The sequence below is a fragment of the Podarcis bocagei genome (assembly GCF_964188305.1).
Source record: "Podarcis bocagei genome assembly, chromosome: 4".
In the NCBI taxonomy this organism is placed as follows: Eukaryota; Metazoa; Chordata; class Lepidosauria; order Squamata; family Lacertidae; genus Podarcis; species Podarcis bocagei.
This window is the reverse complement of record NC_138128.1, coordinates 27,717,625-27,723,624: the sequence shown is the minus strand read 5'-3', so window position 1 is coordinate 27,723,624 and position 6,000 is coordinate 27,717,625.

Genomic DNA, 6,000 nt, shown 5'->3' with positions numbered 1-6,000 from the left:
ATCCAATTTCTGTTTAAAAACTGCCAGTGAAGGACAGTCCACCACTTTCAAAGGTAGTTCATTCGACTGTGGACCAGCTCTTACCGTCAGAAAGTTCTTCCTATTGGGATAGCTCACTCTGGGATAGCTCAGTTGGTAGAGCATGAGACTCTTAATCTCAGGATCAGGGGTTCGAGCCCCACACTGAGCAAAAGATTCCTGCATCCCAGGGGGTTGTATTAGATGACCCTCATGGTCCCTTCCAACTCTACAGTTCTATGTTTCCAATGTTTAGCCAGAATCTCCTTTCTTGTACAGTGGTACCCCGCAAGACGAACGCCTCGCAAGACGGAAAACCCGCTAGACGAAAGGGTTTTCCATTTTGGAGGCGCTTCGCAAAATGAATTTCTCTATGGGCTTGCCTCGCAAGACGACAGCCCATAGGGAAATCTCCGGGACAGCGGGGAAGCGCAGCGTGTCTTCCCCACTGTCCTCGGACCTCCGCCCGCCGCGCGGCATCGGAACGAAGCTCCGATGCCGGGCGGCGGGGGGGGAACGCCTCCTCCCGCCGCGCGGCATCGGAACGAAGCTCCGATGCCGGGCGGTGGGGGGGGGGAACGCCTCCTCCCGCAGCGCGGCATCGGAACGAAGCTCCGATGCCGGGCGGCGGGGGGGGGGGAACGCCTCCTCCCGCCGCGCGGCATCGGAACGAAGCTCCGATGCCGGGCGGCGGGGGGGAACGCCTCCTCCCGCAGCGCGGCATCGGAACGAAGCTCCGATGCTGCCGCGCGGCATCGGATGGCTTTCCTGAAGACTTGGGGTGGGAGGAGGGTTTTCCTTCCCACCGCCAACATTCAGAATGCTGTTCTGAATGTTTGCAGTGGGGAGGAAAAACCCTCCTCCCACGCAAGCCCCGGGAACAGAGGGAAAGCGCTGCGCGCCTTCCCCTCTGTTCCCGTACCTGTCCTGAAGGCTTGCGGTGCGGAGAAAAGCCCTTCTCCGCACCACCAGCCTGGCAAGCGGTTTCCCTAGGAACGCATTAATTGATTTTCAATGCATTCCTATGGGAAACCGTGCTTCGCAAGACGAAAAACTCGCAAGAAGAAAAAACTTGCGGAACCAATTAATTTCGTCTTGCGAGGCACCACTGTAATTTGAATCCATTGGTTTGGGTCCTACTCTCCAGAGCTGGAGGAAACAAGCTTGCTCCATCCTCCACGAGATATTTGAAGATGGCTATCATATCACCTCTCAGTCTTCTCCTTTTCAAGAGAAACATGCCCAACTCCCTCAACCATTCCTCATAAGGCTTTGTTTCCAGATCCTTTACCATGAGGGCATCACCCTCCTTTGCACATGTTCCAGCTTCATTATCTTCTGAAAAGAGTTTACGATGTGCATTAGTGGTAGGGGGTATGGGTAGGGCTGCAGTGTGGACCTGGTATCCCTATTTCAGGCATTGTTCCTGGTTAGAGAGAGGGGGGCAAGGTGGCAGGAAAACAGTATAGTAACAGCAGCAGAGCCAAACTGATGCTCTTGCTGTGCCCTCACCACACCAAGCTCCCTGCTGCTTCGCCCCTCTCCAGGTCAGCCATGCAACCCCACCCACAGCGCATTTTATTATCAACTGTCTTCACTGTTTTATTTTAATTATTTTTATCTGTTGTGTTTTATCAAATCAAGTCACTCTGAGACTATTTTTTTTAAAGCAACTCACAAATATGATGATAATCGACATCTTTCCCTTCTGGATTTCCATAGGCACTGCTTTGTAAGATAATGAAATGGTCTTGCCCACTCCATGGTTTTGTTTCTCTAGTGCCAGAACAGTTTGAGAGAGCTACTGCTTTTCTCGTGTGTAGTGTAGGAGTAGATGCCTAGAAAGAGGGTCTCTCAGGAGAATAAATCTGCAAACCACACAGGTCCCTAGATAGAACATCTGGCCATCTGGAATGCATCTGGAGGTGGGAAAAATATCCCATCATTGGAAGCTGAGGTGAACCTTAACAGACATAAATTAATCATTATTGCTTACACAAGGAAGCATATTTTGTATGCAGCATGGAGTTAAAGATGGTTATTTCTTAATCAGGCAGTGCTGAAAATTGTGCTGCAAAACTCCAATCAGGATGTTGCTCTTGAGAGCTGAATGCAGTCTTCCTGAGAGAAATGTTGAGCAGTTGACCTCTTGCACGTACACCATCCACACATATTTTCCATGCTGGCTGTTTTCCCTTCAGCCAGTTTGGGTTGTGTATTTGGAGTTGACTCAGCTTGAGCTTACTTCATACTTTCATGAGGGAAACCTGCTGGTCTGCAGGCCTGTGATTTCCAGTCAGACTTCCAGAGGCCTCAGGTTGGGTTCAATCTTTTTCTTTCTCTCTCTCTCTCTCTCTCTCTCTCTCTCTCTCTCTCTCTCTCTCTCTCTCTTTCTTTCTTTCTTTCTTTCTTTCTTTGTTTCTAACCTATCACTTAAGCCCACTGAGACATCTGTATTAAGTTAGTCTCCTTCACACTACTGAATAAATGTACTGCTGAATTTAAAGCTCCTGCAACTGTGGATCAGGGGATCTTGGAACCAGTTACTCCCCCGCCCTTTCCCAAAGAGATTACACATCTGTTCAGTGGGACCTACTCCTAAGTAAGTATGCATAGAATTGCTACCTGAATTTGGGGACAAATCACACAGGAACAAAATTCATCTGCTCAGTTACTAGCTATGCTTTCAGATGGGTAAGGCTGTAATCCATTTACCTGGTAAGAAATCTCAATGAATTCATTGACATTTTTTTCTGAGTAGGCATGTATAAGATTATACTGTTCATCAGAAATCTTCTCCGGACAGCGGTGTTATCTTATATATCATAGAATCATAGATCAGAGTTGGAAGGGACCCTGAGGACTATCGGGTTCAACTCCCTGCAATGCAGGAATATGCAGTTGTCCCTTAGGGGGATTGAACCTGTGACCTTGGTCTTATCAGCACCAAGCTCTAACCAACTGAGCTGTCTGCTCAGAAGTGCATTCCACTGAGTTCAATGAGTCTTACTTGGGGTAAGTGTGCATGGTAAAGGTAAAGGGACCTCTGACCATTAGGTCCAGTCGTGGCTGACTCTGGGGTTACGGCGCTCATCTCGCTTTATTGGCCGAGGGAGCCGGCGTACAGCTTCCATGTCATGTGGCTAGCATGACTAAGCCGCTTCTGGCGAACCAGAGCAGCACACGGAAACGCCGTTTACCTTCCCGCTGGAGCGGTACCTATTTATCTACTTTCACTTTGATGTGCTTTCGAACTGCTAGGTTGGCAGGAGCAGGGACTGAGCAACGGGAGCTCACCCCATAGTGGGGATTCAAACTGCTGACCTTCTGATTGGCAAGTCCTAGGCTCTGTGGTTTAACCCACAGCACCACCGCGTCCCTAGTGTGCATGGTATTGCAGCCCAAAAGGTGTGGGGGTTTGCTTTTGGGGGTGGGTGGGTAAGTGGGAAAGATAAATTATCTGTCATTCAGTTTGTCTTGTCTTTTTGCCTGTCTCCACTGTCATAAATTTGTTTGTTTACATATTTAAACCCCACTTTTCTTGGTCTTTATTTTTTTCTTTATCAAATAAACTTAAAGCATCTTACAGCCAACACCTGGATCTTCACAAAGCACAATGAAACAATCCAAGCAACAGTAAAAATAGGTCACGGTTTAGTAAGCATTTCAAACATTTTATACATGGAAACCAAGAGGAAGGTATAACAGTGCAGGATAGAAATATCAACTCCATTGAAAAACTTGGTGAAATAAAAAGATCTTAGCAGTTCACCTGAAGCTTAAAAGAGAAGGGAACAACTGAGGCTCCCTGGGAAGAGAGTGCCACAACCTGAGGGGCACAACACGAAAGGCCAATATTTTGATAGTCTGAAGTACAAAATGCATCCATACAATGGTAGATATTGTACAAATAGCCTTCTGTTTCTCTCTCCCCTCCCATTCTCAATGATGAGAAGAACTTGGTGCTCCCTAGCATAACACGGGTTGGTAGGTTTCAAAACAAACTGACTTCCAGCAATAGGTTAATGGAAGCTGGTTTGTTTGGCGAAGCAAAGTTAGTGGTAAGCCAAGATTCCTGGTTCATTCTTTGAAGCTGACATTCTTTGAAGGTAAAACTGACTTCCAGTGAAGTCTTCCTCTGTATACAGATGGGTAGCCGTGTTGGTCTGCCATAGTCAAAATAAAAAAATTCCTTCCTGTAGCACCTTAAAGACCAACTAAGTTAGTTCTTGGTATAAGCTTTCGTGTGCATGCACACTTCTTCAGATACCTCTGTAGTTATGGGAAGACAGGAGGGGAGGGAAAAGCCTGCAAGCCTGCACTTAAGATTCATTGCAGATTGGGCACAGAGCACTAAACCGTAGTTCAGCATTGGAGAGGGGGAACCAAGCTATTGTGTTGTTGTTATCTTATTTCCCTATCTCACCTGACTATACTATTTAAGGATGACAATAGACTAAAGGAGAAAAGGTTAGGCTGACAACTGCATAACTTGCTAAGTGAGGTAGGAGGCCCTGATGGACTTCTTGTTGGGTTTAATGAGGGTTCGGATTTTCATACTCTCCAAGTTCTGAGATGGAATTAGGTGAAGAGTAATATATTGAAAATGACTCAAGTAATTCACTGAAATTGCACTTGGGTCCTGCTGTGGGGTTACCCATTGGCATCTGATTGGCCACTAGAAGAACAGAATGCTGGACTTGATAGATCTGTGGCCTGATTTTGTTAAAAAGCAGAGAACACAGGTCTTGTAAGATACAGGTATGTTGTTCTCTGTCCCACCTTTCAAATAGAAGTGCCTGTGTTTTTTAAAGCGCTTTCAGTGTACAGTTTCTATGTTCACACTATCTGAGTTCCCTGAATTTCTCTGACATTTAGATTTCAGGGATTAAGCTTCAGATTCCTCAGGAATTTTCTGGCTCTCTTTAAATCAGGGGTGACCAGACTGTGGCCCTTATATACACTCCCATCATCCCTGACCACTGGCCATGCTGGAAAAGGCTGATGGGAGTTGGAATCCAACAAATCAGTAGAAGCACAGATTCTCCATCCCTGGTTTACATCTTTAAAGCTGCAATCCTATTCCTGGAGTAAGTCCCATTAAACTTAATAGAACTCTGACTTAGGAATCTTAAGGTGAACATGTGTTTATTCCAGTTGGAGTCCTCCAGTGTACTACTGGTTTGTTTGTTTTAGAGTTTTGTGTTTTGTTTTGCGTGTTTTTTGAACATTTGCTCACTGCTGTCCTTGTCTCCCTACAGTTTGTTCAGTGGAAAAGGCAGACACAAGGCACACTGAGCTCTTGTCTGCATCCAGCAGCCCAGCTTGTATTTATTTTTCCAAGTTGGCAACAGGTAGACTAGGCATAATATTAACGCAGGGCTTGAAGTTGTTGCCCTAGTGTAACAGTTTCATGAAGCCATGCATTTTGTATGCTTTAGGCTTGGAAGTGTATTTACTGAGGCCCTTGAGAAATGTGGTATCCAGTGCATACTGCAAACTTAGGTAGATTTTGGTAGCCTGAGCTTTGAAGGCTCTGAATTTCAATCTCCCCTTACTCTCCTTCCCAAAGCTCCACTGTGCATTATGTTCAAACAGTATAGTATATAGAGAAACGTTGCCCATGGAGAAAAACGATGGAACAGTCTTATTTTGGAGATTTGATAAAACGTGAAGAAATGCATATTCCAACGTTTGCTTTTCCTTATGTCAGAAAGCAGATTGATTTCAACTGATCCAGTTTAGCTCATTCTGATTTAGTCTAACACATCTGATACAGAGTTTTGAACTGCACAGAGTATTCACTTATTCTTTCTTTCCATTTCCAAGTTGGCCCATAACTATAATTCTGGATGCATTAGTCTTGTTGAATCTGATGCTGAGGAACCATATAGTACAAACCCTCAGAGACCTGCACTGACTGCCAATCAACTACTGATCCCAATTCAAGGTGCTGTTGACTAGAAATGGGCAAATTTCAAT